A 20,938-nucleotide genomic window follows, 5' to 3' on the forward strand; every position below is an offset into this window, starting at 1 on the left:
TCTAGGAGTTTAAACTTTCTTTTTCAGTTTTAGATGTCATTGTGATTCTCATTATAAAAAAAAAAAAAAAGCTTTAAATGTAAATAATCACCCTTTCATCAACATGTTTAATATAAACACAGGCTAGGGAAAAAAAAACATAACAAAAAAAGAAAAAAAGAAAAAGAAAAAAAAAAGAGAGAATCCTATAGAGTTGAGAACAATTACATCTCAGCGAAGAAGAAATTAACAATAAAATTACTAAATTTCTAAACTTTGTTTTATCAACATAGTACAACTTTTTCATTAAAAAAGAAAAAAAAAAAACATAGTACAACTTAAAACAATGAACCATAGAACAATGGAGAACTTTGTTCCCATTTTTTTTTTTAATAGTAGAAAAAGGAACAAAACGGAATAGTAGAAGAATTAAAACCTTCTAGGTTGTGTTCCTTGCAATCCTCCAAAACCAAAGGAAACCCATCAAACAAAAAAAAAAACATGAAAAATAATCAAGCAATAGGGAACCAAATGAAATAAAAGAAAAATCCATATGGAAAAAAGAGAGGAAAAGATAGGGATGTAGAGAGATTTCAATGGTGGAGTTTGCAAACAAATAGAGAGGCAAATGGATATAATTTGGGAAAACAAATTTGAAAAGAATTGGGAGAATTACCTGACATGATAAACCAATCAAAATCTCATCCTGATTATATGGGTTAGTTGACAATTGAATGCTCCACACTAATGCTGCACACTAATCTCAAAAAGATTTAAATACAAAAGCTGCTGCTCTTGGCTTAAAAACTGAAACTTTTAAATTACATTAACGCTTATCTTAAAATAAGTAGGTTGCTGAATTAAATAAATTCTACTCAGTTCAAAACACACCAGCAATTTTTAAAGTGAGGCTAAACTCTCTGCTATACAAAAGCTAATTGGAAATTATGTTTCAAACAAAACATATGTATGCACATTTATGTTACCAATATCAACATGTAATACAAAGTTTAAAGAAAATCAAACCAACCCATCAACAAAAAATGTAAATAATCGCTATGTTACAGTTTATAATCCAACCTAGATTGATTCTGATGTGGGGTTGATTCTGATGGCAAAACCCATATCTCCAAGCCACATAAGCAGCTTGCCCTTCCCCCTTTTACTATTTCAATCCTGTAGTAAAATTTGATATATTGAAAGGCACCAAAATTGAGGGCGAACCTATATTAGGGTTTAGAGTATTGATAAAAACCAATTCTAAATCAAAACAAAATCTGAACCAATTTCTTAAAGCAAAACCAAACAAAATAGCCGAACCTAAATCCTATTAAACACCCAAAATTAATATAAAAGATTTTACCTGTAGCCGTTCCAGCAGTCTGATGTTAGGTTGGTTGTGAGGCGAAGCGTTTGTGGCTTAGTTGAATTCGCTTACCGTCGCAGGGGAAGAGAGAAAGATCTGCGTCTAGCTTTTCCCTTTTTGGGATCCTGCGTGTGGGTCGGCCAAAATGGCCAACTGGCCTTAAAATCGTAACTATCTAGTTAGTAGGTGCTGTTTAGAAACATATTTTGTTTATAGCATCTCGAGTCTTAAAGACTCGATTTTGGTCTTCAAAATCGAGTCTTTGAGGCTCGGTTTGTAGCTTGGACCAACTCTGATGTGGCAGAACTGCCACATGGCATTTCAATGGAAATCGAGTCTCTAAGACTCGATTTCTAACCCCTATATATAACACTCAGACCAAACACCAGAGCATCAGAGGAAAAACCCAGAGAAAAAAAAAAAAAAAAAGAAAAGAAAAGAAAACCAGAAACAGAGAGGGAGAGAAGATCGAGATCGGAGACCCAGACGCGCGCGGCATGACCAGAAACCAGTGTTGTTGATACCGTACCGTACCGGCCGGTACGACCGGAATATACCGTACCGGCCGGTGATCCGGTACGGTTAACCCTTACGTTTCGTACCGGTAAAAATACCGGCCGTACCGGCCAATATCGGGCAATACCGGCCGGTACCGGGCATACCAGCCGGTACAGAATTTTTTTTTTTTTTTTTTTTTAAGTTTTGTAATTTTTGAATTTTTGTTAGGAAAGAATGGTAACTTATTTGCATTAACTTATTAGTATTATTTGTTTTTTTAGTATGCAATGGTAACTTTTAAGCTTTCTATTTTATTTTTATTTTTTATTTTTTTTCCCTTTTAATTGATACTAAAGTTTAAAACCATGAATAATTAGTTTTGAATTGAGGAAATGTTTTATGGTAAACTTTTATATTTATTATAATATATATATATATATATATATACAAACACATACATACATACATATATATATATATATATATATATAAAATAGCGGTAAACCCGAAACGGTACACCGGTATTGACCGGTATCCGAAATATATCGTACCGGTAGCCAAACCGGTACGGCCTCCGGTATGGTATTGACATCCTTGCCAGAAACTGACCAGCGACCCAGGCGGCCTGGGGCTCGCGTCGGCCAGCGTCGAGCGCGGCCAGGGGCTCGCGCGCGGCCACGGGCTCGCGCGCGGCCTGGGGCTCGCGCGAGCCCCAGGCCGGCGCGAGCCCCTGGCCGTGCTGGTGAGGTTTAGCGGTGAGATTCTCTGTTTCTCTCCCTCTGATTTGATCTGAGTAGCTGTGTGTTTCTCTTTCTCTCCCTCTGATCTGATCTGATCTGCGTAGCGGTGAAATTTCTTAAATTTGTTTTGGGTATTTCGGCATGTAGAGACTTAGAATTTTTTTAAAAAATTTTGGGTTTGAAATCGAGTCTTAGAGACTCGATTTCCAGGTGGACACCCGTGTGGACAAAGTGCCATATCAGAACTGGTCTAAGCATACAAATCGAGCCTCAAAGACTCGATTTTGAAGCCCAAAATCGAGTCTTTAAGACTCGAGATGCTATAAACAAAATATGTTTCTAAACAGCGCCTACTAACTAGATAGTTACGATTTTAAGGCCAGTTGGCCATTTTGGCCGTGTGGGTCTTGCAGTGTTTGTTGGCTGAGTTTGCGTTTGAAGGAGAGACAGAGACTGAGATATAGGTTTTCGGGTTTGTTTTGGGGAGAGATAGATATTGGGTTAGAAATAGTTACCGTGTTTAGGGTTTTATTTTTTTTAATAGTTTTATTTTTTAAAATAATGCTGACGTGGAAAGATGATTAGATTGTATGAAGCAATGTTTATTGTTTAATTTAGATTCGTACTTTTCTTGGGGTCATCATTAGGTTTCATCATCTGGGCTTAATTTAACGGAAGGCTCAAATCTAAAAATATCAACCCTTAAATAAATGGCTCAATGAATTAAAGCCGAAATCAAACCCTCAGTAATTCAGCCCAATAGGCAAATAAAGCCCACTAGATTTTTAAACCGGCCCCATTAAAATGAATAAAACATCAACCTGACAATTCCAGGAAGACAAGCTTCTTTTCTTTGTTTGAATATAAATGAGTTTTGGTTTAAAGGGGAATGAAAATGAGAGATTCAAAACGAGAAAGTATGAATTATTTCTACAGTAATTGATTATTTATTTAATTTTTTAATAAAGATATGGAGCCCTTTTCTAAAGTTAAAAATTCAAAGTAACACTTTCATTTTAAAGTTTAATTCAAAGCATGAATTTCTATACACTAGGAATTTCAATATATGGAAATTGTATTAAACATTTAAACTCGGATAAGATTACAATTTGTTACTTCTATTATAAATTTAGTTGTAGCTAAAAAAATTTACATGAATACATATTTTTAAAATCTAACAATTGAATTGCATATTCTTTTTATTCTTAACATACATGTCAAATTTCATGTCTATCAGATGTTATTTACTATTCTATTAATAAACTTATTTTTTATGTATAATTTTTTACTATAAACTCAAAATTTAAGCATTTGATTGATAACATAGCTATTAATTTTTTATCTTATTGAAATTTTGCAAGTATAGAGGATATAAGAAGAAAATGTAATCTAATGGTAGATTTGTCAAAATTCATATCCAATAAATAGATATTGAGTGGAGTTGTAGTCTTAGACTACAACTTAATTTGTTGCCAAACTTTGTTCTTTAAATATTGTGAAAATTGTTGTGTTTATAACATTACTCATGCAATTATTATTTTTAAAAGAGAAAGGCGTTTTTTTTTTTAAATTTTATTTATGGTGGAAGACTTTTAAAGCATAAGCTTTTTGATAGTGGAAGACTCCCTTCTTTGTAGAGGAAGACCAAGCAAATGGGAACGTTTATAAAAAAAGCAATTTTTTTTTTTTCAAATTTCACTGGTGCTCTGCCCATACACAGGTGCTTAGAAGTTGAAGGGAAAGAAGCTGGAGATGCATGGTTCGCATCATACTATGTATATATTTCTAACTAAAAAAAACCCCAGTATTCCCATATATACCATAAAAAATGGTACACGGAGAAAAACATTATTGGCACGTCTTGGTATTTGTAAATTATAATAAAGATATCTAAAGTCTAAATCTCATTTCTATCGAATTATAAAAAAATAAATTTAGTGGAAGAGATTTGGTAATAGTAAGAAAATGCGTTTCTGAGAAAGTTTTTTTTCGTAGGAAAGACTACAAAGACACTGGAAATGCAAATTGACCAATGAAATTCTGTCTAAAATTCGTTGAACATTTTTCAGGTAAGCAAATTGATATGTGGCCGCCAAAAAAGAAAAAAAAATGATAAGGGGCCGGTTCAACATAAGGCCACACAAAACGGAGGGTCCTAATTACAAGACTTCAGTAATTGCTCTGCTCTGTAGATTTTTTTTTTTTTTTTTTTTTTTTTTTTTATAAGCTGCTCTGTAGAATTTTTAAGTGTAAAACAAAACAAAATCAAACAGAGGTCTCCTATAAATTACCATATAATTAGTATCCTTTTCACAACTCACAAAGTAAATGTCATAATAATTAGATAAAGCATATTATCATTTCTCAGAAATCAGTAGATTGCATCACAAACAAGTGGACTTGTGAGATGACCAAAGGCACTTCTCTTGTTTTGATTGTGGCATTAAGTATAAGAGACGACATTAATAAAGTTTTATTTTCATATGCTACCTGCTGTTTATTTTGTCAAAATGTTTGCCTCATGGAGCAGAAATTATTTTATTCTCTTTTGCTACTTGTGTACGATCCGACGAATAAAGTTTGCATGTCAAGAATATTTTCATAAATAAAATAACAGAAAGCAGCAAGTAATATTCATTTTTGAGAATTGCAGTACAGTATCAACAATGCATGGTGTGCTAGACATATTGGGACAAGTAGTACAATCCTGGGACTATTTTCTAGATCTACTTTACCTATTCTCTAAAAAGATCCTCTACATTGGTGATAGATAGAATTTTTATGAATAACATGTTTCTTCCTATATGTTAAAGGCAATCCAATCTGATAATTTAAAATCAGAGAGATCTGTAAAATGTAGTATACTATAGTAACTATACCTTGCCATGACACCCAATCTCTAAAATGTAGTATACTGTAGTATAAGAATTTCCAATATAAAATAATGAGTTTATAATAATTTTTTTTGTAATGGAAGTAAAGCTTTGGTTTACTATTTACTTGGTTTAAGGAGAGGAAAAATGAGAGATTTAAACTAATGACTTTGGTTTTATGAAGTGTTGTCCTCAATCACTTGTGTTACTCAAGAAGAATACAATTAAAAATTTAAATTAAGTCTAGAGCCACACACACACACACACAATTACAACTATCGAGAAGATAAATTGTTTTTGATAATTTGATAGATAAAAATGTGATATTAGTGGTAGGTTTAGATAAAAATCGATTAAAAAAAAAAACTTAACAATTTAATTATTGTGAAAGTTGTTATGTTCATTACATTACTCATGCAATTATTATCTTTAAAAAAGAAAGACTTGCTTTTTATGGTGGAAGACTTTTAAAGTTCAAGCTTTTTTTGTTATTAATAAACTTTTTTTTTTTGGCTTTTTGACAAAAAAAAAAAAAAAGTAATAAACATTTTTTTTCAACAATAAATAAATAAACACAACTTTTTATAGTGGAAGACTTGGAGACTAGCTTTTTTTTCTTTTTATTTTCCAGAACAAATTAATAAAACTTCATTGACTCGTAAGTCTATACTCTAGTCTCTTCATGGCAGGTGTGTGAGAACTGAGAAGGACACGCAGCACACAAAAGATCAGCCTTACTCTTAGATTGATATGTTGGGAGAAAATATTTATTGCATGTTATGACTTATGAACTATAATCTACGTACATGGAACAGGATTGCTATATTTGAATGTTTTTCACTTGACAAATTTTATATGCTAAAAGACAAGCTTTTACTTGCTAAGAATACAAAAAACAAAAATAAACAAAATGGACCAATTGATATATACCTTTGATCAAAATTCACTAGCATTTCATTTCATGGGCAGACTGTCGCCCCTACGTTGAAATCATACATCAATTGGTGATGTATTCCTTCAGAGCTCCAGAATTAGTTCAATCCAACCTAATTTTTGTAATAAGGATTATTTGCATAAAATAAAATATCATTAGAACCATTATCATCTTTATTTCTTTTCAAAAATCTAATTAAAATTCACTCTATTATTATTAATAAGAAACTTAAAATGCTTTTTTTTTTATTATAGGAATTTAACATGCTATATTAATTAAAATCCATTGCTCCCACCAACAAAAAGTTCACATACTAAATAACCGCCAAAACAACGCCCATAATGGCATTTATCTCATTCTTATGATCCCTGAATTTTTTTTGCCTTTATATTATATTCTTTATTTATAAAAGAAAAATGACGCCTGATGACCAATGAAATTTTCCTTTAAAGTGTTATATAAAGACCTACAAAATGAAGATAATGTGTTGTAGAATCTTAAGCGTAAAACAAAAAGCATTCATATTAAAGAAACTGATCAAGCACAAAACTCTCCTATAAATTATCATCCAATTAGTATCATTTTCATTAGTAAAACCCTTACTATTTACATTGATGATGCCGGAAATATCACCAATAGGTCACACCGCACTCGCGACTCAAAACGAACCTGCACAACAAAAACGATCGAAAGAAAACCTTTAGAGAGCACCGGTGTGGTGCCGGCCAAACACTCTCCGAAGGTCAAGTTAGAATCCTCCTCACAATTCTAGAATGCTAGAGAGGGTAAATTCAGCCTACCTCGATTTGCGAGGGTGTCAGGTCTTTTATAGTGGTAGAAAGTTGCCTTTTCTTCTTGATCTCCAAATCTTTTCCATGTGGGACTCTGATACAAATTCTCCTGAGCGTGGTGAGCAAGGATTTCCATTTTCGGATCATGGTCCTTTACTATGTCTGTCAGCGATGGGCCTTCTTAGCGCATGGGATCATCTTTACACAGGCCCAACAGTTCCAATCCGTCAGGCCCATTAAGATAGGCCCATCAGGCTTTATATTTTATCATCTTCAGTTGCCCCCTTCACCCCAGTGGTCCGTCAGCTTTTAGGACAAAGGATCAATGGGGTGACGATCCTAACGTAAGGGTATGACGGGTAAGACTATAGTCACAATTGGTTGACGGATTTATGCAAGATAGGATGACGGTTTCCTAGGGGAAGACGGATTGTGACTATTTTATGGTGGGTAACCAAGCATTTATGAGCATGCCACGTGTTGCACTTTGATTGGGTTTTCTATCGGATCGAAGCGTCGCTTCGTCTTCCGTGCACTCTAGGTATATATATGACACCTCTCAATCCTCATTTCTTCATTTCACAGCCAAAACATACTGTCAGAGCGCAACCGTCATCGTTGTCAGAACAATCCGTCGTTCATACAAAACTGTCGATCATACAACTCTCAACTTCTAGTTCCTTCGAAGAACGGTGAGTATTGCTATTTATTATGTGCAAGCTTTTTGCATTTGGTAGTTATATTTAGATAGATCAATACAACCGTCAACACTCTTAAATCCGTCAGTCTTAGGTTTTGCCGTCATTGTAGGAGATGTCTAGTGCGTCAAGTAATCAGTCAATGGTTCATGACGGGACGGAATACGAGGAAGTATACCCATCCGGTCATAAAGACCAAGAGAGTCCTGGCGAAGAGAGGAGTCCGTCCGCCTCTTCCTTGTCCTCAATAAATGAGGATATGGAGATGGTCGAAGTAGAAGAATCGTCTGATGACGGCGAGGATCTACCATCGGGACCCGTCGTCTGTGCTGATGGACTTAGAGAGTTTATCATGTTACCAGAGTGGACGGTACACAAATTTACATCCGTCATTAAGGTGAAACACTTCAACACATTTAGGGTTAACTTTCAAATTCCTGACCATATTCCGATCCGTCTGCCCTACGTGTCAGAGAAATGCTATTATGACGGTGTGGAGGGTGTTGGAGTGTATGAACAGATGCTGAAGGCGGGGCTTAGATTTCCGCTAAGTAGACTGCATAGAGAGCTTTTAAAGTACCTGGGTCTATCCGTCAACCAGATATCTCCAAATGCCTGGAGGGTCTTCATTGCCATGGAGATTCTCTATGGCGCAATGACTGACGGTGAACGGAGGCTGACGGTGCGTGAATTCCTTCATTGCTACCGTTCAGACGAGATTGACAAGTCAAGGGGAATTTATAGCTTTGTTAGTAGGAGCCCTTTGTTGAAGGTCATTTTTGAAACGCCAGACTCAAATAGAGACTGGAAGAGTCGCTATTTTTTCATGGAGGGTGACGGATGGATGAGCCATCCATGGGAGACGGAATTTTTGCCCGTCGACACAACTTGGGGGGTTTTACATTTATCGCGTATGAACCCGTCACTTTTTGCTTGACATATTACACTCGTCAACTATGGCTGTTTTCTCTAACCGTCTACTTTTATTTGCAGGTAGACGGCGCCCCCAACTCAACGTTGAAGAGTTTGCCTTCCTAGAAAGAATTTTTCAGAAGACGAAGCTGGAAGAACGGACTTGGGCTAAGTTGGTGAATCCAAACACAATTCATTGGTATTGTGACGGTCCCGAACCTACCCGTGAGGCCATCAAATACGACGAAAGAGTTCACAGACGTAAGTTCGTCAGCTTTACTTTTCATATATATATTTTCAATTTATGTGGGTAGCTTCATCCGTCCTGTATTGCAGAAATGGACGACGCGAAGAGGAGGGCTTTGATAAGATCGTTAGCCGCCAAGCAAAAGGAGACGGGCGAGGTCGTGGTTCCTAAGGGGACGGTGTCGTCAGTGAAGAGGAAGCAGCCGCCCAAGTCGGACCGCCCACATAAACAGCAGAAAGTCCCCCTGGAGCCCGTCGTAGGCTTGATGGCTGAGGGTGCGAAGACCGTCACCCCAGCAAAACAAAGGTCCGGCAAGGGCTTAATGAAGGCCCCGTCCACCAGCGAGGAAAAACCTCTTCCTCTACTCCGTGATGACTCCAAATTTGCTTTGGAGAAGCTTTCGTCAATAATTTCCTCGGAGGATTATGAGGACCTGGGCAATCATTCGACGGAGGCTATGGGGGAGACGGGTCTATTTGCTGTTGCTCAGGTAACTCTATCCGTCGATTTGTGCCCGTCAACTTCTTTTTTAGCCTTCTGTTTAACACCCTTCTAACTTGTTCATTTCAGTCCTTGGTCATGATGAAGGGCCTAATGGACCGATGCCTAAACCGTGAGGCGGCTCTGGAACGTGTACGGGCGAAGGCAGAGCAGACAGAGGAGGAACTTGGTCAGCTTCATAAGTGGAAGTCCACAATGGAGAGGAAGTTTGACTTGTCCGAGCAGGCGAGAAAAGATTTTGAGCAGAGGACGGAGGAAGCTGGGAAGGCTTTAGAAGCCAAGGACAAGGAGATAAAGGATTTGAAGGAAAATCTCCGTCAAGCTAAGGAGGATGCTGTCCGTGAATACCGGGACTTCGACGCTTTGTTAAGAGAGCTGGGGGGTTCGTTCCTCCAAGGCTTTGATGATGCACTCCGTCAGCTTAAAAAAGCCTACCCTGATTTGGACGTGTCAATGATAGGCGTCAACGATCAAGATCAGACGTCTGCTCTGCCCGTCGCCTCAAAGAACACAGACGACTTGTTTGGTGACGATACGGCTCAGGGTGACGGAGAATCAGTCCCGTCGAAGGATGCGCAAGTTGCTGACCCAAAAAAGTAGACTGATATTTTTACTTGTCTTTTTTGTAATTTATTTTTAGAACGATTTGTCCTTTTTGTACTAAACAGTTGCCCCCTGGGCCTTTTATCTGTTTATTAATGCCATGCTTTATTTTTATGCTTTCTATCACTGTTTGAAGTTTTCTTGATTTATCCGTCCTCTTTATGAAGGAGAGATTTAAGAAAATACTCGTCTATCCGAGTGTATTTCTAGCCAACGCACAGTCCGTCCATATTTGTAGAAGTACTATTATTATAGTTATTGGTTGATCCGTCCATTTGGATGATCCGTCTTCCTTGAGGACAAGTATGATGGGACCTGGGTGATCCGTTAACTCTGTATAAGACAACTCCATATTTCGTATGATCCGTCAATTTTTGGACATACGATTTAGTTTGGCAAACCGTCCACTTTGTGGATAATTTTTCATTACTTAGCGATTCGTCCACTTTGTATTTTCCCCGTTTTTGGTGATCCGTCCACTTTGTGGACAGTTTTTTTCCATCACCTTAGTGATCCGTCCACTTTGTGGACTTGTATTTTCACCTTTTTGGTGATCCGTCCACTTTGTGGACAGTTTTTCATCACTTTAGTGATCCGTCCCCTTTGTGGACTTGTATTTTCACCGTTTTTTGGTGATCCGTCCACTTTGTGGACAGTTTTTCATCACCTTAGTGATCCGTCCGCTTGGTGGACTTGGATTTTCAACGTTTTTTGGTGATCCGTCCACTTTGTGGACAGTTTTTTATCACCTTAGTGATCCGTCCACTTTGTGGACTTGGATTTTCACCATTTTTGGTAATCCGTCCACTTTGTGGACAGTTTTTCATCACATTAGTGATCCGTCCACTTGGTGGACTTGGATTTGTATCCGTCCATCTTATGGACTTCAAGTGATCATCCTTGTAGGAGGATCCATCCATCTTGTGGACTTTATTTTGCATCCGTCCATTTTGCGGACTTCAAGTGATCACCCTTGTAGGATGATCCGTCCATCATGTGGACTTTGTTCATTTTGTGGGCAATTGTAATGACATCCAAGTAGAAGATCAAAATTGTATCTGATTGTTCTTAATAGAAATGCGTAAAGGAAAAGTGCCTGCCCCCTCGGGCTTAAAAAGGCACGACAAGATTGTAGCAAACAATAGTTAAAAGAAAAGCTAATAATGCCGAAAAAGGCTTAATAACAAAAAAACTGGTTGCCGTTCGCCGTGTTACTATTACTGGTAGTATTTTCTTAAATGCTCGGTATTCCATGGATGCGGTAGCTTCTCTCCATCTATTGTCTCCAAATGGTATGTTCCTTTCCTTTTCCATGTCGTAACTCTATAAGGTCCTTCCCAGTTGGGGCCGAGTTTTCCCTGTGTAGGGTCTTTAGTTGCACCCATGACCTTCCTGAGTACGAGGTCTCCTACTTGGAAGTCTCTGTGTCGGACCCGGGAGTTGTACTGTCTGGCCATGCGATCCTGGTATCTAGCGATCCTTTGCTCCGCCGCTGACCTAACCTCATCTAACAGGTCCAGCTGTAGCCTCATGGATTCGTCATTCCTGCTCTCGTCATAGTTGTGAACCCTGTAACTCGTGAGCCCAACTTCTGCTGGGATGACCGCCTCGCCCCCGTACGTCAGTCGGAATGGCGTCTCTCTTGTTGGGGTCCTCGCCGTTGTCCTGTATACCCACAGTATGCTCGGCAATTCTTCGGGCCATATGCTCTTTGCCCCCTCGAGCCGAGTCTTGATAATCTTTAACAGGGATCGGTTCGTGACTTCAACCTGGCCATTAGCCTGAGGATGGGCGGGTGATGAGTAGTGGTTTTTTATTCCTAGCTGTATGCAGAAATCCCGGAAGTGGCCATTGTCGAACTGCCTTCCGTTATCTGAGACAAGGACTCTAGGAATACCAAACCTGCATACGATGCATCGCCAGACAAAACTTCTAATGTTCTTTTCTGTAATGGTGGCCAAGGCTTCCGCTTCTATCCATTTTGTGAAGTAGTCAATACCCACTACCAAGAACTTCAGCTGCCTTACTGCCGTTGGGAAAGGTCCCATGATATCTAGTCCCCACTGAGCGAACGGCCATGGAGCCGTTATAGGGGTTAGCTCCTTAGCTGGCTGTCCGATAACATTGCTGAACCTCTGGCATTTGTCGCAGCTTTTAACGTAAGACTCGGCATCCTTCTGCATGGTTAGCCAGTAATACCCAGCTCGTATCAGTTTGTGCACCAACGACCGCGATCCAGAATGGTTCCCTCATATCCCTTCGTGCACTTCCCTCATTACGTAGTCTGCCTCGTCGACCCCCAGGCATCTTAGATACGGACGGGAGAAACCTCTTTTGTAAAGAATGTCTTTTATTAAGACGAACCTTGCCGCTCGGACTTTTAGCTTTCTTGCTGCCTCCTTCTCTTCTGGCAGTAACCCGTCCTTCAAGTATGAAGTTATCTGTGTAGTCCAGTTTCTTTCGGAGCGTACCTCCTGCATGTTTTCGGGGTCTATTAGTGGAGAAAATTGAACAAAAGAAAGAACATTACCCGGTGTTATCATATGTTCTGCTGAAGCGGCTTTGGCTAGTCGGTTGGCGGGTTCGTTTTCTCCCCTGGGAATTTGGATGACCTTGACTTTTAGTCCGTCAACTCTCGCCCTTACTTGATTAATATATCTCTTCATCCTTTCCCCCTTGCATTCATAATCTCCGTTTACTTGGTTGGTCACGACTTGGGAGTCGTAGTAAACGACTACGCTTTCGGCTCCGGCGGCTTTGGCTAGGTCGAGTCCTACCGCCACGGCTTCGTACTCCGCTTCATTCTTGGTAGTGGGGAAGTCTAGACGGACCATACATTCAATCTTGTCGCCTTCAGGTGACAGCAATACGATGCCGGCTCCTCCGGCTCGCCGATTGGATGATCTGTCGGTGTATATGCTCCACTGGGGGGGTTCTCCTGCCCCCTTGTCTTCGTCATGCGTAAACTCTGCTATGAAGTCGGCTACGACCTGTCCTTTAATGGCCACACGTGGATGGTACTTGATATCAAACTCACTCAATTCTATTGCCCACAGCGTCAGTCGACCTGCGGCTTCAGGATTACTCAATGCCCTTCGCAAGGGCCTGTCGGTCATTACGTTCACGGTATGGGCTTGAAAGTAGGGCTTGAGCTTGCGAGCCGCCGTGACCAATGCAAAAGCGAGCTTCTCCATAGGTTGGTAACTTTCTTCGGCACCGCGGAGCGCCCGGCTGGCGTAGTATACAGGCTTTTGTACCCTGTCCTCTTCTCTGATTAAGGCCGCGCTGACGGGGACAGGGGAGACAGCCAAGTAGAGGAAGAGTTCTTCACCTGGTTGCGAGGGGCTCAGTAGAGGTGGTGAAGATAGATAGGCTTTTAACTCCTCGAATGCTCGCTGACACTCGTCCGTCCACTCGAATGACTTTTTCAATGTTCGAAAGAAGGGTAAACACTTGTCCGTGGCTCTCGACACGAATCTATTTAATGCCGCTACCTTGCCGTTAAGGCTTTGTACTTCCTTCACATTTCTCGGGGGGGCCATCTCCATTATGGCTCGGATTTTGTCCGGGTTAGCCTCAATCCCCCTTTGAGATACCATGAATCCTAGGAATTTGCCTGCCGTTACGCCGAATGCGCACTTTTCCGGATTGAGTTTCATGTTGTAGGATCGAAGCGTGATGAATGTTTCCTTGAGATCTTCCAAGTGGTCTTCCTCCTTCCGGCTCTTCACCAGCATGTCGTCGACATAGACTTGGACATTCCTCCCGATCTGCTGTGCGAACATCTTGTTCATTAGTCTTTGGTATGTTGCCCCCGCATTCTTCAGGCCGAATGGCATTACTTTGTAACAGAAGAGTCCTTGACTGGTTACGAACGAAGTCTTCTCCTGATCGTCCTCGTGCATGCGGATCTGGTTATAACCCGAGAAAGCGTCCATAAAGCTTAGTAATTGGTGTTGAGTCGTCGAGTCTACTAGGACGTCGACCCTTGGAAGGAGATAGCTATCTTTGGGGCACGCTTTGTTAAGATCGGTGAAGTCCACGCACATCCGCCACTTGCCGCTCGCTTTCTTCACCATTACCACATTCGCCAGCCAATCGGGATAGTAGAATTCCCTGATGCAGCTCGCCTCTTGGAGTTTGCGGACCTCTTCCGCTATTGCTTGGTCTCGTTCCGGGGTGAACACTCTCTTCTTTTGTCGGACGGGTGGAAACGAGGGCAATACATTCAACTTATGTACCATGACCGAGGGATCGATTCCTGGCATATCGTCATGGCTCCAGGCGAACACATCCTTATTGCTCCTCAAGAAAGCTACGAGCTCTTGACGGATTGCGGGTTTGGCAAGCGTTCCGATCTTGGTTGTTCTGTCTGGATTGGAACTGTCGAGAGTTATCTCCTCTAGCTTCTCTGTGGGTTCTGCCATTGTTCGGTGTTCTTCTATGTTTAAGGCCTGGATTTGGTCTTCCACCTCCATCATAGCTACGTAGCATTCTCGTGCGGCAACTTGACTTCCGCGTAGCTCTCCTACCCCATACTCTGTTGGGAACTTGATCATTAGGTGGTAAGTTGACGTTACCGCCTTCCACGAGTTGAGCGTAGGTCGTCCAAGAATAGCATTGTAGGCGGACGAGCAATCGACCACCAGGAATGTCACGTCCCTGGTGATTTGTTGGGGGTAATCTCCTACTGTCACCGATAACGTGACCGCGCCCAAAGGGAATACCCTACTCCCTCCGAAACCAACGAGCGGGGCGTTTGTCGGTATTAATTGCTCCCTGTCAATCCTCATTTGCTGGAACGCCGGATAGTACAAGATATCGGCTGAGCTGCCGTTGCCGACCAACACTCGGTGTATGTTGTAGTCTCCTGCCCGTATGCTGACGACGAGGGCATCATCGTGTGGATGATGTAGGCGCCGTGCATCCTCTTCCGAGAACCCGATAATGGGGCCTTCCCTTCTTGCTATCTTTGGCACAGTGCCCGTTGACTGGACATTCTGTACCATCCGAAGGTATGTTTTGCGAGCCTTTTTTGACGATCCGGTCGCAGCTGTTCCTCCGATTATCATCCTTATGTCCCCTAATGGGGGTCTTGGTCGCTCGTTTTCACGGCAGGGGTGTTGTTCTTGTGGGGGTTGATCCGTTCTCCCTTTGCTGACGAACTTCTGCAGCTTTCCTTGTCGGATAAGGGATTCGATCTGTTGCTTCAAGTCGTAGCAGTCGGCCGTGTCGTGACCATGGTCACGGTGGAATCGGCAATATTTGTCTCTGGACCTTTTGTTGGGATCACTCTTCAGCTTCCCAGGAAACGTCAGGGACCCTTCGTCCTTGATCTGCATTAGGACTTGGTCTATCGGAGCGGTTAATGGGGTGAAACTTGCGAACCTTCCACCCATGGGTTTTGGACGTCTCTCCTCCCTTCGGTCTCCCATCCTTCCTTTCTTCCGCCCCTGGTCCTGTCGGGGGTCTTCTTGTCTGTCTCTTTTCTTGGGTCTATCCTCTCGGGCTAATAGCGCGTCTTCAGCGTTCATATATTTGGTGGCCCTGTAAAGCACCTCTGACATGGTCTTTGGGTCGTTTTTGTATAGGGAGAACAAAAACTTACCCCCCTTCAGCCCATTCGTGAATGCTGCTACCAGTATCTTGTTGTCGGCTTCGTCGATCGAGAGCGCTTCTTTATTGAAGCATGATATGTAGGCCCGTAACGTCTCCTCCTCTCGCTGCTTGATATTCATTAAACAAGCCGTGGATTTCTTATACCGATGTCCTCCGATGAAGTGGGTAGTAAATTGAGCGCTTAGCTCTTTAAAGGTGCTGATAGAGTTGGGTGCTAGCCGGCTGAACCAAATCCTTGCTGCGCCCTTTAGGGTTGTAGGAAAGGCCCTGCACATAATCGCGTCTGCCACTCCCTGGAGGTGCATCAGGGTCTTGAAGGTCTCTAGGTGATCTAGAGGGTCCTTCACTCCATCATAACTATCCATGTTTGGCATGCGGAACTTACTCGGCAGGGGGAAGGAGTTGACGGTTGTCGTAAATGGCGAGTCCGTCCGGTTGACAAGGTCGTCAAGATCACTGGACACTCGCCCCTTGAGAGCGTTCATCATTACTTCCATATGTTCCTTCATAGCTTGCATTTCCGCGATGATGAGTTGTGGAGCCGTATCTGTCAGGGGATGGATGCTGGTGTCCCGTCGCACTGGTCTGCTCGGGGCGTTACTCTCCTGTGGTCCGTCATGATTTCTCTTTTCAGCGCTGGTCCCTTCTTGATCCGCTCCTTGGTTATTGACCGCCGCATTCTTTTGGTTCAGCTGCTCTTCCAGATCGTGGTTTTGTTTGGTGAGGCGCTCCACGGCTGCGGCGAGCGTCCTGACCTGTCTCTCAAGGGCAGTCGTAGGGGCTTCTTCTTCTTGAACGTCGTTAGTGGTCGTCATTGAGCGAGTGAGTACCATGTAACTCTTTTGTCTAGGGAGCGACAATGTGCTTCGTCGTTCGATTCCCACAGACGGCGCCAACTGATGATGCCGGAAATATCACCAATAGGTCACACCGCACTCGCGACTCAAAGCGAACCTGCACAACAAGAACGATCGAAAGAAAACCTTTAGAGAGCACCGGTGTGGTGCTGGCCAAACACTCTCCGAAGGTCAAGTTAGAATCCTTCTCACAATTCTAGAATGCTAGAGAGGGTAAATTCAGCCTACCTCGATTTGCGAGGTTGTCAGGTCTTTTATAGTGGTAGAAAGTTGCCTTTTCTTCTTGATCTCCAAATCTTTTCCATGTGGGACTCTGATACAAATTCTCCTGAGCGTGGTGAGCAAGGATTTCCATTTTCGGATCATGGGCCTTTACTATGTCTGTCAGCGATGGGCCTTCTTAGCGCATGGGATCATCTTTACACAGGCCCAACAGTTCCAATCCGTCAGGCCCATTAAGATAGGCCCATCAGGCTTTATATTTTATCATCTTCATACATAATAATAGTAATAATCTGATACTAACAAACAAATTTTCTAAATGGGAAGGTTGTGCTTGTGCCTAGCGCATATAAGAGAGACTCTAAAGTCTAAAGTCTCTAGACAAGAAAAAATGAACTTTCCGAAACTCTCTTTTAAGACTTTAGAAGTTCAAAGTCTTTGGATTATGAATTTGTATTTTTTTAATACAAGAGTATTAAATTGAATTATCATTGAAAAAAAAGAGGTACTGTAATAAAAAAAAAAATTCTAAATTGAAAAGTTCTACCTAGTGTAAGGGGGCTCCAAAGATTCTAGGGAAAAAAAAAAAAAAAAAAAAAACTGAAGTCCCCAAAACTCTCTTTAAGCCTTTAGAGGTTCAATGCTGAACTAGGGGGAAAAAAGAAGAGAGACTCTAACGGCAAATTTGGTACTCCCTTTCATATTATTATAAGACCAATTGTCTTTTTTATAGGAAAACTAGAGAACTCCATTTTTAAAAAATATATACGAGTCAAATTCTTTCCCTCTTCTCAATTACCTAAATTTTTTGACACAATAGACATAACACCCATAAAGTCAAATGTTAATAATATTTATCATTAGCAATATAAAAAAGCATTGAGATGGTAATATTTAGCATTGGAAAATTTCCTGAAAATATTTTTTTAGCAATATAAAAAAAAAAAACTATAAGCGTCAAAATATTTTTTCCTCTTTGTGCAAATTTAATGAGCACTTCAATTAAATTTTCTGAGTACAATAACAAACATAAATAATAAATTAGAAGATATCAACAAAAATCCATAAGTAAGATGCTAATCTTCTCACATGGAAAACTCATTAATGAAAAGATAAAAGCTACTTAACAATTTTTTTTTTTTTTAAATTCCAGTTTAAAATGGTGAGTTTATAATAATGTTTTTGTAATGAAAAGCAAGCTTTGGTTTATTATTTAATGAGTTTTGGTTTAAGAGGATGAAAAATGAGAGATTCAAATTAATGGTTTATGTAAGGACACAATTGGTAGTGACCCAAAAAAGATATTGGGTCCGTACATTTAAGGGCCCGAACAATATCATTTGTGGAGCGTGGGCTTGAAAGGCTAGGCCTGGGTCACTGAACAGCGGTTAACCATGGTTTCTATAGAAATTTACATGAAGGAGAACTTAACGTATCTAGCAAGACCTTCTTCTGACGCGGCGTGAGTGGTTTCGGTTTTTAGACCTCGTCCGAGGAGCTTAGTGTTCTCATTATTCTCCTGGTTTAAGACTTTTTGGTCTGGGCCCCCCCTTTTCGTTGGTTCTTTTTCCCTTTTATACTAACATTTACCCTCCCTCCAATGTCCACGTGTAAACTCCACTTTCTGGGATTGAGACTTGTCCTATCCGCCCATACCTAGAGTGGTTGGGGGTGGTTGTAAAAGTTGAATAGCATGGTGAAGAGCATGGACCTGTCAGACGTAGAGTTCTTTATTGCAGTATTGGCAACTTTTTCACTTGGCCTGCTCCTGCACTGAGCTCGTCCTTTCCTGTAGAGGCTCTATAGGGTGCCGAGCATAAGATTGTCCTCGGCCATATCCTCAGCCCCTTTTTTGAACTTTCATTATTCGTCCTCGGCAATAGTTCTCTCGGCTCAGGCTTTGGGCCCTAACGTAAAGTAGGCCGGGGCCACAAATTCTTTGGCCCCACAATAGCCCCTCAAAATCCTACTGCCCGACCTCTTGGTTGGGGAGGAGGGTTTTGGTGATGTCGGGCCCACGTCATGGCTTGCCCAGCTCGGCCTTTCATTAATGTCGGTGTCTCTCCATTTGCATGGGAGGTGCGCCGGATTATGAGACATTCCTCTAGATTTACTCGCGCGGCGTCCTCGCTGTTTCAGTGCTCGAAGCGCGTCTTTAATATGTCCCCTTCATGAGGCCACCCAAATCCTATGGTTGTAGACGGTGTTGGGAGTTGAGTAGAAACTGTCTCATCTGTAGTGCTTCTTGGAAATCTACGTAGATTAAATGCCACCCAACCTGCCTTCCATATAAGAAGTAAGGCAGGAGGTCACTTCCTTTACGCACAGACCCTTCAGTCTTTTCAAATTCCTAATCCTTCAGCTGTGCTCCAAGTCTTCGTCCCCAGTGCAATCAAACCTTAGAGTGATATGTTTGAGGCACGAGTGGGGGTGAAGGAACCACACCCGCTCCAGAGGCACTGGGTTCGTCCGAGACTTAAGATGGCGCGGTCAGGACAGGGGAGACACAGACTCAAGACAGTTCTTCGCTTTCACAAGGTGGGAGCGGTGCCTCCATCTCTTTTAGTCAAAATCCGAAACAGGTGCTGGTCGTATCAGATTTTTAGTGCGACAGCAGTGGGGTTTCTCGTCGTCAGTACCATCTGCTCTTTCGCGAGCGCTGCTAATATGACACCTGCGTGTTAGGAGTCAGAGCTGAGGCGGGGACTAAGCATCCCTGCTTCTTCCTCTCTTCCTTCACTGGTGCCTCCTTTCGCCTCCGCTTCTTCTTCTTTCTCATCACCGAGGCTACCCTAGTGTTTCTACTTCTTCTTCCTCTGCTTCTTCTTCTCTTCCATCAGCGGGGCCATCTTGTCAAGCATAATCTCTACCAGAGCAGAGTTTTGAAGGATTTATCTCTTCCTTGTATCTTTTTCTTTTTGCTTCTATAGTTAGCTTTTGGTATAGGCTTACTTAAGCCTCTCATTGTACACTGTACTGTTTCTTTGTTTTAATAAAAGATGATTCTGTTTTATTCTACATATTCTTTCTTTTCTGCAGTAATTACTTTGTGAATGGATGTATTTCATATGAGTGTTTATTATTATTATTTTGAACGATACTTAGGGCAAAAACCCTTGTAACAAAAAGCTGTTATTTTGAACTTATTGCGACTGTCAAGCATAATAATATCAACCTACAGTAGATTAAACATACGAGACTAACCGTGATAACGGCTGAATGCCCTGTATTGCGCGCGAGGCAGCCATCCGAGAAGGAGTAACCTAAAATAAACCATCCGAAAGGGTTGCCAAGTACTAGGGAGCTTGGCCGCGTTCTTGGTAATGTATGAACTATACCGCGTTTTTGGCATCTGGTCCGAGGGCCGAGGTATGGCTATACCGGGCCTAAACACTCGTTTGCGTTAGTTCCCTTAGAATTGATGATTTGAGGATAGATCGGGACTTCCATTCGGTCCAGGACTTAACCCAATTTTTAATGGGCAATCTCTCCATGGGTCAGAGTCCGAGGACCATACAATACCCTGGTTCTGTCCAGAAGTTATAATAACAATTAATTAATAATAATAAAAATCTCTTTTAGGCTCGAGTCCGAGGACCATACAGTGCCCTGGTTCTATCCAAAACTCATAATCTTTTCTTTTAAGTAGTTGGTTTCCCCATAGGCTCGGGCCCGAGGACCATACAGTGCCTTGGTTCTGTCCAAAACTCATGATTTTTGCTTTAAGTAGTTGGTTTCCCCATAGGCTCGGGTTTGAGGACCATACAGTGCCTTGGTTCTGTCCAAAAACTCATGATTTTTGGTTTAAGTAGTTGGTTTCCCCATAGGCTCGGGTCCGAGGACCATAAAGTGCCTTGGTTCTGTCCAAAAACTCATGATTTTTGGTTTAAGTAGTTGGTTTCCCCATAGGCTCGAGTCCGAGGACCATACAGTGCCTTGGTTCTGTCTAAAAACTCATGATTTTTTCTTTTAAGTAGTTGGTTTCCCCATAGGCTCGGGTCCGAGGATCATACAGTGCCTTGGTTCTGTTCAAAGCTCATGATTTTTGGTTTAAGTAGTTGGTTTCCCCATAGGCTCGGGTCCGAGGACCATACAGTG

General features: G+C 41.5%; 1 protein-coding gene and 1 pseudogene across 1 annotated transcript in view; one reads left to right on the forward strand and one right to left on the reverse strand.

Moving 5' to 3' along the window:
* The window catches only part of LOC126699159 (receptor-like protein EIX2), a 171,203-nt gene that overhangs the window by 19,681 nt on the left and 130,584 nt on the right, over positions 1-20,938 (forward strand). The gene's annotated exons all lie outside the window — the stretch shown is intronic.
* Positions 1-20,938, reverse strand: part of LOC126699164 (actin-depolymerizing factor 7-like) — a 28,708-nt pseudogene that overhangs the window by 3,760 nt on the left and 4,010 nt on the right.

This window comes from Quercus robur, chromosome 9, assembly GCF_932294415.1.
Source record: "Quercus robur chromosome 9, dhQueRobu3.1, whole genome shotgun sequence".
In the NCBI taxonomy this organism is placed as follows: Eukaryota; Viridiplantae; Streptophyta; class Magnoliopsida; order Fagales; family Fagaceae; genus Quercus; species Quercus robur.